We start from the raw sequence: 10619 nt of genomic DNA on the forward strand, positions 1-10619 counted from the left end.
CCTGGCTGCGCAGCCACACGGGCTGCTGAAGACTGGATCCACTCCGACTTCCTCACTCAAGCAGAACTGAAATATTTCCACAACATGCTCATGCTCCAAGGCCAAAACTGTGCCAGGCCCTGTGGAAATATAAAGATGAATCTAGTTTCTGATCTTCAGCCGAGAGACAGAGACACCAGATGCGGGCGGAGGACACAGAAGCAGCCGCAGCTGCCTGTGCTGGCCTTGCGGAAGGAGCCCGGGAAAGGGGAGCGCAGGGAGCTCTGTCCCGGGCAGGAGGCGGAAGCTTTGTCTGGAAGAGGCCAGGCAGTAGCTGTGTTCGGCTCTGCAGGCCACACGGTCTTTGTCCCAACTCAACTCTAACGCTGCACAGTGGGAAGGCATCGGGGATCACGGCTGTGTTCTGATGAAACTTTATTTATACAAACGGGCGGGGGGCTGTAGGTTATAGGCTGCTGAGCCCCACACTGGGGGAGGGATTATTGTACGTGGTTCCAGTCTATTTCTAGGAAATTTTAGAGGAAAATTGTTATTACTATTTCTCTCTCTCTCTCTCTTTCTCTATCTTCTGATGGTATTAATCCACCAGAATGATAATTTCTTTTACAATGATCATATTTTTCCTTTTTAAAACATTATAAAAGAAATACATGGTCACTATAAAATCACCGGAAAACAGAGGTAAACAAACAAAACAGTCCGATTGCTGGGCTAGTCCTCGTCCTTTACCTTGCCTCTTCCTTTCTCTGTTCACAAAGGTCCCTTGCAGTCCTACGGCCACCCACTGGAGGGACGCTCGGCTGGCGGGAGGGGAGGGAGAGCTTGGTGACCTCAGTGGGTCACTCGGCTCATGGTGAGGCCGGCGCATGAGCACGGGGAGCTCACGGGTCTCTGCTGAAGTTCACTGTCACCTGCCTCAGCCCGCTGGGCTGGAGTTGTTAGTCTCTAAATGGTGGGAATTTCTACTGCGGTGACTTCGGAAGATAGAACCTGTCCAGCTCAACTCACCTCACTTCATTCCTTCGAGAAGTGTTTGTTAAGAGCCCACTGGTGCCAGCCGGGCAGACCTAGGGGCTTTCGTTCTTGTCGGGGAGGCTGATGATCAACTAACACCGTAACAATGATCACTTCCGCATTGGATGGTAATGGCCGCGAAGAATAAAAAGGCAAGCACGCGGTGGCGGGGGTAGGGTGGGGGACACTCCCTCATGGGGGTCAGGAAGCGATGAGAATGTCGAGGACAGACGGGAGCCCTGCAGGCTGCAGGAGCACAGGCGCCCGGGGCAGGAAGGACCGCAGTCCGGGAGGGAGGCAGGGCCCCGGGGCTGTGCCGGGCAGCTGGGGTCTGGCTGCAGAGCAGTGGGGAGCCGGGGGGCGCAGGCAGGAAGGCTGTGCGATGTCACCTACACTCACAGAGGCTCGCCCTGCTGTGTTTGCAGAACACACTGCAGGCACGGAGGGCAACCAGGAGCCACATTGGCAGCCGCAGGGGAGGTGCTGATGGTTCCGATGCCCCCAGAGAGGGGGAGCTGGCAGGGCAAGATGCCAGGAACCCCTCTCGGCAATAGTGGGGAGGTGCCACTCACTGAGATGGAAACACAGAGGAGGTTGGAGCAGGCTGGGGCAGAAAGCAGGTGTGGGTCTGGATGGGACAAGCTGGCAGTGCCTGTTGACAGCAAGGGGGGGCGCTACGGCAAAAGGATGTTTTAACCAGTCCTGACTGGACATCCCCAGTATGCCAGGCACAGGCCGGGTCTGTCTGCAGCACTGCCCAGGCCCTCCTGTCCTCCTGTCTGCAGCCCGGCCCAGCAACACCTGTGGGCCTGTGACTGTCAGGCCAGGGACTTCATGCCTGCAGCCTCACCCCGTCAGCCCCAGGCAGGAGGTGGCCCATTCCCAGGTCAACAAGGGACAGAGGGGTATAGGGCTCGCCACTGGGCATCTGGGACCCTGTGTGGCCATTACAGGCCCAACTGTCTCTCTGGAAAAATGCCTTGGACACTGTTGCTGGCAGTCATCACACCCACATGTCATTTCTCATGTCAGTTAGTGGCAGAGTTGCTATAACACAGAGGCCTGAAAATGTGTGGCCCAGAGCTGGGTCATGCTGCTGCAGGGTGTCATCCAGGACCCAGTTCCTTTGCAGAGGCCTGGGGGGCTGTTCTCAGTCACATAAAGCAGGGGTCACTGAGGGGCAGGCGCCGTCCTTCTAATAATGGGCCTCAGGACTTGCCCAGGGTCCCTTCTACCTGTATCCTTCTCCCAGGCTTCACTCGATGGCCACACTATGGTCAGGGAGGCTGAGAAATGTCATGTCTACACAAGCAGACGGGAGCCCTGCTAATGCCCAGGGATTCTGTCATCGAGAGCGAGGGGCGATGAATGTGGAAGGACAATTTTATAGTCATTATCTCACTTTCAGACAGTAGCTGACCAAATTTTGAAGTCCCTGGAGCTGTCCTCAAACACAGAGGTGACCCTCATAATGGAATCCAGACAGCAAAGGAAAAGATAGGGGTCGCTTTTGGAAAACTCAAAGAGATGGTCAAAGTTTTTTGGTGAAACGTCTCCAAAATATATACTATTCTTAGATTTTTTTTCATGCCATGAAAACTTCAATTCTCACTATAATCCAGTAGTTCCCAGGATCATGACCTTTTAAAATTTATCCTTTTTGGATTGAACTCCTGCATTTTGGATCTTAGTCTAGAAGGGATTCTTTTTTTAATACAGGAAGTTTGAACAAGTTCCATTTGGCAGATTCTAGAGCAGAGAAACAAAAATCTCTCTTACATAACATATTTTGGGGTTTCTTTACGTTCAGTTAACTCAGAAGTCACCGAATTATTATGAACATTTGCGGCCTAGGGTAGGCATTGGAGTTCGGGGTTCATGTTACGCAAACCACTGCTGCTAAGAATTCCCGAGCACAAGTCTCCTCAGCCCCGGACACCTTTGGGCAGCTTTCCAAACAGTACACCTTGCTCTTTCATTTAGCATATGAAGGGGCATGGAATGCCAGGAACGTAGGTCTGCAAGGCAGGCTAACTGCTGTGCTGCTGCCGGCCGCAGTCTGTCTGCACTTGGTTTTTCCCAGTCCTTTTGGGGCCTCAGTTTGTGACTCTGCAATGAGATTGGCAATAACTAGTGAGCATCTTGTAAACTTTGGCTGCCTTTGTCCCCTGGTGGATCTCATTTTTTTCTGTCCCATAGTATAACAGCGTCCTGCCACACCAGAGGGTGTCAGACTGTATTTCGAGGATCCGCAGAGCTCTGCCCAGGCCCCTCGGGTCTCTCTGGCTGGTTAGGGGAGGAGGAGCCCAGGCTCGCAGGAGCAGCTCTGCTTGTACCTGTCTGATAATCTGAGATGTGTGATTACAGTGGAAAAATAAAACATTTGATTCTTTAAAAAAGTTAGCAGGCTACTCTTCCAGAAATGATCTTCAAAGTCATTTCCAGTCCTGAAACTATGAGACTCTGAGAGGTCAGGGAAGGGAGCCTGGAAGATGATGTCTATGAACGGCCGCCAAGTGCCCGGGTGGAGCCGGAAATGCTGCAGAGCCAGGATGGAGGGGGAGGGCGGAGCAGGTGGGAGGGGGCGTTTGCAAGGAGCTGCCGGTGGGCGAGCCCTGCAGGGAGGCCCTCTGGGTTCACATCGAAAGAACCGGACCTTGGACCTCGGAGTTAGGAGGCAGAAGTTAAGAGCCCAGCTGGGCTTCCGTGAGCCAGGTGATCCCTAATGAGGGGCTTTTCCCCTGAGTCTTGGTTTCTTCTTCTTTGAAAGTTGAATTCGGAAGGTGAGGGTGGGAGAATTAGGCAAGTCTGTAACACCCTGTGTGTATTTCCAAAATCCCCCAACCCAAACAAGTCTTTATCCACTTGACACTAACTCATTTGGTGGCACAATCTGACCTGAACAAATATGAGGTTACATGTATGCTTTATGTATCCTTTTTAGTGCAAATACGTATCTGTAGATATCTCCACACACATGTGGTTCTGTTTCATTTCAGAAGTGGCCGTGTGTTTAACTGTGGGTGCCCTGGCAGACGCACTCAGTGTGTTAGGTAACGCATGGTGTATACATGCATGATCTTCCTGAAATCTGAGGAATTCTGGAATCCAAGTACATTTGTCCCCAGTGGTTTTGGATAAGGGGCTGAAGCCCTGTAATAATTCCTGACCTGCCCTTCAGGCCTGCGGTGAGGATGCCAAGAGCCACCAGGCGTGAGCACCTGCTGTAAGTCATGACGCGTCCCCCGCTACAAAGGACAACGTTCCTCGAGCAATACTAGGGTCTCTGTGCTAGTCTGCCGGGGCTGCCATGGCGAAGTACCACAGACTGGGGGCCTTAAACAACAAACATTTATTTTCTCATGACTCTGGAGGCTGGAAGTGTGAGACCAAGGTGCCAGCAGGGTTGGGTTCCTCCGGGGCCTCTCTCCTGGGCTTGCAGACGCCGTCTTCTCTCTGCATCCTCACCTGGTCTCTCTATGTGTGTCTGTGTCCCAATCTCTTTTTATAGGGACACCAGTCAGATTGGGTTAGCCCACCCTGATGTCCTCATTTCAACTTAATTACCTCTTTAAAGACACTATCTCCAAATACATTCACATTCCTGTGGGGTTAGGAAGGCAACACGTGATTTTTAGGGGACATAACTCAGCCCATGGAGTCACCTTTTGCTGCAGTCAGTGCTCTTCTCCTGGCTGGGTGTCTAAACCCCTGGCCTTCTTCATTTTTCACGTGTTAACACACTTGAACCCGGACGGACCAGCCTCACCTTTCCTGCCTCCCAGCCATCGTGTGACTCCCCTACAGCGGAGCATCTGGAAATTGGGGGTGTCCGTTGCAAGAGCACACTGAGGTCCTGACGAATGACCAGAAGCGCGTCTGCTAACTGTGAAATTTCAGGCGGGGCCCCGCCAGGCTGGTGTGAAACTGGTGACCGATCCGCCCACACCAAGCAGGGTTTCCCTTTGTCCGCCCCACCTTGGGCAGGGGGAGGGCAGGAAGGAAAGCAGCAGCCTCCGGTCCCTGTGCCCGGCGGCCTGGCGGAGGCCACTCAGTCTGTGCCCAGTTTCAATGAAGGGCACAGCTGGCAGGAGAACGACCAAAGGGACGACAGCGTCGCTCCCCGACAGACCATCCGTCTGGGTTTACTGTCCTGTGTTTTCTGACGGGGCCACACTGGGGGCTGGCCGGCGGGGGCAGGCACCGTGTGTGTCTGCAATAAGACCAGCAGAGGGGTCTGTCCAGCAACGAGTACCTGCCGGCCTCCTGAGGTCGCAGAGCTCCGGCCGGACTCTCGGGAGCCGCTCCGGCTGCAGCGTCGTTAGTCGGGCAGGAGGAGGCCCGAGTCCTTCCTCTGCCCCCGTCTCTTCCCTGGGCTTTGCTGGAGCTGCGGATGAACCCGGCACGGAGCCCGCGGTCCCCGCAACGCGCGTCCCGCAGTCTGGCACGGACGCATCTCACGCAGCGGGGACGCGTCCCCGAGTGTCAGCTGGGCCCGCTCTCGGCCTCCAGCGGCCCCGCGGCCTCGTGTCACCAGGTGTTTCCGGTGCTACGTCCTCTCCGGGGGCACTTTGGCTTCTAACCGCGTCGGACTCCCGTGCTGCGGGGACTCGCACCGGAGCCTTCCGTGGCCTCCCGGGAGTCACCATGAGGGACACTGTCCCCGGCAGGGGTTTGCGGCCCGAGCACAGCCTTACGGGAGCTCGCACGGGAGGCGCCGGGGCCATCACAGTGACATGGCTTCTCTTTTAAAAGTGTGAAACGTACGTGTGGCATTAAGGAAAGAGACAGCCTCGGTGACGCTGGGATCATCCCGTGTCCCAGGCTGCTGGCAGCGCGGCTGAGAGAGACAAGGGGGCGGGGCGACAGCAGCCTTTGCTTTCTGTCCCTGCTTCTCCGTGACACAGAGCGTACCGGCCTCTCGTTCCACAAGTGATGCATCTTCCAGACGAAAGACCATCCTCTAGGAATAGGCAGCTGGGTGCTGCCAGCCTGGGGGAGTGGGAGGTCCCTGTCCCCGCACGGGACCAGGTGGCAGGCCTCGGCGTGGGGGGCGCAGGGCCGGGAGTCCGCACAGGCGCCGCCGCCTCACTCAGCTGCTCTTGTCCGCGACCAAGGCCCGGCGGGGACAAGGGCCACCGGCTCCAATGCACACACCGGTGACCCGAGTTCCCTCCGTGGGGGGGGCTTCGGAGCCCACGGACCTTCCCACGGGGGCGGGGGACAGCCCCTCAGCCCGCCCCTGTGCCGCCACCAGGCCTGTCTTGGACTTTGAAAATGCTCCCAACTCACGGTGCGCTGGCAAGTGACACACAGGGACGGCTCGGAGCATGTGCATGAGCGAGAGCCCGTGTGGTGTGTGTATGAGTGTGGTGTGCGGTGTGTGTGATGTGTGGTGTATGAGTGTGTGATGAGTGTGGTGTGTCGTGTGTGTAATGTGTGGTGTATGGGTGTGTGTATGTGTATGAGTGTGATGTGGGGTGTGTGTAATGTGTTGTGTATGAGGGTGTGTGAAGAGTGTGCTGTGTGGTGTGTGTAATGTGTGGTATATAGTGTGTGTGATGAGTGTGAGGTGTGGTGTGTGTGATGAGTGTAGTGTGTGGTGTGTGTAATCTGTGGTGTATGAATGTGTATGAGTCTTAAGTGTGGTGTGTGTGATGTGTGGTGCATAAGTGTGTGTGATGACTGGTGTGTGCTGTGTGTAATGTGTGGTGTATTTGTCTATGATGAGTGTGGTGTGTGGTGTGTGTAATGTGAGGTGTATGAGTGTGTGATGAGTGTGGTGTGTGGTGTGTGTGATGTGTGGTGTATGCATGTGTATGAGTGTGGTGTGTGATGCATGTGGTGTGTGGTGTCTATATTGTGTGGTATATGAGTGTGTATGAGTGTGATCTGTGGTGTGTGTGATGAGTGTGGTATGTGGTGTGTGATGTGTGGTGTATGTTTGTGTGTGATGAGTGTGGTGTGTGGTGTGAGAATGCGTGTGATGAGTGTGCTGTGTGGCGTGTGGAATGTGTGTGATGAGTGTGGTGTGTGGTGTGTGCAATGTGTGGTGTATGAGTGTGATGAGTGTGCTCTGCTGTGTGTTTGATGTGTGGTGTATGAGTGTGTGGTGAGTGTGATGTGTGGTGTGTGTGTTGTGCTGAGGGTGTGTGTTAGGCTAGAAATTTCTGGATCCTTCCAGCACGTTGATACAAGTCTCGGGTTTTCTCCCACGTTATCTCATTTCATCCTGGCACAGCCTGTCCAATGTGTGTTGTCCCCATTTCACAGATGGAAACTGAGGCTTGCGGGGACTTCAGCATCCCCCAGAATCCCACAGATGATCGATAGTCGGCAGTGCCGGCCCTGTCTGCTGATTCCCCAACCGCGATTCTTTCCCCAACGTGTGTCCCCACCCAGCTGGCTCAGCTGACAGCGTGTAGAAAAGGTGTCCCACATCAGTCCACAGCTATCGCTGCTTTGGATGTGGGATGTGCCACCCGAGCCAGCAGGGGAGAGGGGACCGGGGTGTCCCGGGTTCCAGGGTTACAGACCCCCTGGGAGGCAGAAGAAGTGAAGAGCACCCCCCCACCTGCCACCCTCCTGCGTGTCACCCAGGGCCGGGGCACCGGCACTAGGTTTTGTTCCCCAGGCCCCAGTGCTATGGGAAGAAGAGGTTTTAAGTGAGAAAAAAGAGCCCTCAGTCCAATAAAAAAAACTTCAGAAAAATGCTGATTTTAAACAGGGGTGTGTCCGCTCGCGTGTTACATTTTGGAGTCACCACGGGGCTCCTGAGAGCCTTTGTGTCGCTGCTGGGAGCTGAGACATCACAGGGGCGTGTGGGGTCCGGCGCATCCCCGACACGCAGCAAATACTCATGTGGGACTTTCAGACCCGCCTTGGAGAACTTCCTCTGTGCCACTGCAGTTTGGAAGTTGCCTTCCCGTCTACTCTTGTCGCCTCTGCTGCCTGCACCATGTCGCCTCAGCAGCACTGCCGGTGGCCCGCGACTCTCGGAGGGCTCAGAGCCTTCTGGGGTCAAACAGCCAATCTAGGAAGGGCCAGCGTGGCGCTCCCGGGCCCCTTCTGGCAGGTGCTGGCCCAGGTGGCTGGCGACAAGTGGAGGTGCCACCAGGCACCTGATTCCTCCTCCTCTCGGGCCCTGCGCCTGTATGAACCCAGGTCGGAACAAGACCCCGGGGTCGGGGGCGGCGAAGGCCAGCTCCGGGCGGTGACTAAAGGACGGTGTTTAGACCGAGAAGGCGGCACCATGCTGCGCCCCGTCACCCGCCTCCTCTGTGACACGCACAGCCTTCTTCTGGGTACTGCACGGCTGTGTTCAGTGGTGTTTCGAGAAACATGTGGCCGCTCTGGGAGGAATCACACCTGGGACGTGCAGTCCCTGGTCAGGGTAAGAAGGCACCGGAGGCCGCGCAGATCGTCACAGACGTCTTGACCCCCCGCGTCCAAGGAGGAGCCGCGGGACGAAAGCCAAGCGACGTTAAAGGAGCTGTCCCCACGGCCGCGCTCATGCCAGGGGCTGAAAACTCGTCCGCCACCTGCGGAAACACAACATACCCTCTGCCGCCGCCGCCAGCTCCGGGTCTGCGTCACTCGAGATGAAGACAAGCAGGAACAAGGAATTCTTTGGTTTGTTTCGTCACCTCGTTTTGGGAGAAGACCTGGGAGTGAAGAGCGGGAAGCCGGAGTCCAACATATTCCTGGCTTGTGCCAAGAGGTTGTCCCCGCCTCCTCCCGTGGAGCAGGGCCTTGTCTTTGAAGATGCTCCCAATGGGCTGCAGGCGGCCCTGGCAGCCGGGATGCAGGCGGTCACGGTTCCAGATGGACCCCTGAGCCACGACCTGACGGCAAAGGCCACGCCGGTGCTGGATTCCCTGCAGGACTTCCGGCCTGAGCTGTTTGGGCTGCCCTCCTACGGATGAGGGAGGACGTGTCCTGCACTCCCTGCCCACGCCGGGCCACGCTGCTGGGCAGGCGACAGCACCCAGACTGCAGCCTGCATATTGATCCCGGCCTTCCTGTTGGCGTGGCCCACTGCGTAAAGTGTTGATAGAACACGGCTTGGCAGTTGACAGAAAACAAAGTAGAGACAGCCCAGAACAAAGGTGAAACTTGAATGACCATCTGAAAAATCGAGCTGGTGTAGCATGTGATAGACAAGCGAGTAGACATGCTTGCGTGTGTATACCAGTGTGCTAACATGCGTGTAGGCATTACATATATATATATATATGAAGGTATATACATATATATATGTATATATATATATGCATGCATGTATGTGTAGAATGTATACCTCTCCAAGACCAAATAAGTTATATTTGCGTTTGTTTTATTTTAGTTTTTCTGAACACTTGACTGGGAAATGTGAACTATGTATACATATGTGTATATGTTTTTGTGTATATACGTGTACACATATATGTTATTTTTTATATATTGTACCCTGTTTCACTTTCCTCTGTATTGATAATTAACATGCAGGAACAACTGACGCAGTGAGACGTTAATTCTGTCTGGTTGTAATCTGAGCGGGAAAGCCATGTTTTTGATGAGTACTAAGAGGTAATTGTCCTTATTAGCTACTATTAAAATTCTTTTTGTGACCTCAAAAAAAGAAAGAAAGAAAGAAAGAAAGAATGGTGTTCATCCACAGTCCACAGGAGATCCTCCTGGAGGACGCCCAGGGGTTGGAGTTCTAACAACAGCAGGTGGAGATGAGGACCAGGAAAATGTTCTTCGCTGCTGTCAGAGTAGCCCTATTTTTAGCCTCCTTTGCTGTGGCCTGAGAAAACACAGATTATGAAAAACGCATTTTACTCCATGCAACACAGCCGTAGCTAAGGCCTACGACAGGGAATCTACTAGAAGCCATGGCTCTTTCAGGCAGAAGCATTTTAAAATTTGTCTTTGTATCTTCAAGGCCTGTAACAGGCCCTGGTATACAGGAGGTGCATAATACACGGCGAGCAGAGGGAGGCAGGAAGTGTGTCCTGGCTGGCAGGAACAGTGCTGTCGTCAACACTGTCAACAGTCTCCTGAGCAGGGAAGCCTGTCTGGAGCACAGTCCCCTGTGTCTCCGGGGGAGCTTCTCCCTCTACCCTCAACCGAGGGGCGGCCCCGGGGGTCGATAAGTGTGCTCCAGTGTGGGCACGTCGGTACGGAGAAGCGTCCTCCTCTTTCTCATTCGGAGAGAGCAGAGGCGGGTTCGGAAATGAGCTCAGAAAGAAAGAGGAGCAGCACTCGCCTGCCAGGAGTTTGCAACCAGGGACAGGAAGATCATGATGTACATAGAGACGGGGTCTCGCTACATTGCCCAGGCTGGACTCAAGCTCCTGGGTGCAAGCGATCCTCCCGCCTCAGCCTCCCTCCCGAGTGGCCGTGGCAGGTTTAGACCATCGCCAGGCCCAGAAGGCAGCAGCGCGGGGCAGCCCTGCAGCAGGAGGCCAGCAGCCTCCTGCGGACACAGCTCCTCCAGTCTCCTCAGCGCCAGGGGCCAGGGGCCACTGCCTCTATTCCCACCCATGTCGCTCCCTTGTCTACCTGGACTTCCTTGTCCTGGGGGACGTCATCCACTGTCAGGTCCCCGGGAAGACAACAGC

The sequence above is a fragment of the Lemur catta genome, unplaced genomic scaffold (genome assembly GCF_020740605.2).
Source record: "Lemur catta isolate mLemCat1 unplaced genomic scaffold, mLemCat1.pri scaffold_43_ctg1, whole genome shotgun sequence".
Classification (NCBI taxonomy): Eukaryota; Metazoa; Chordata; class Mammalia; order Primates; family Lemuridae; genus Lemur; species Lemur catta.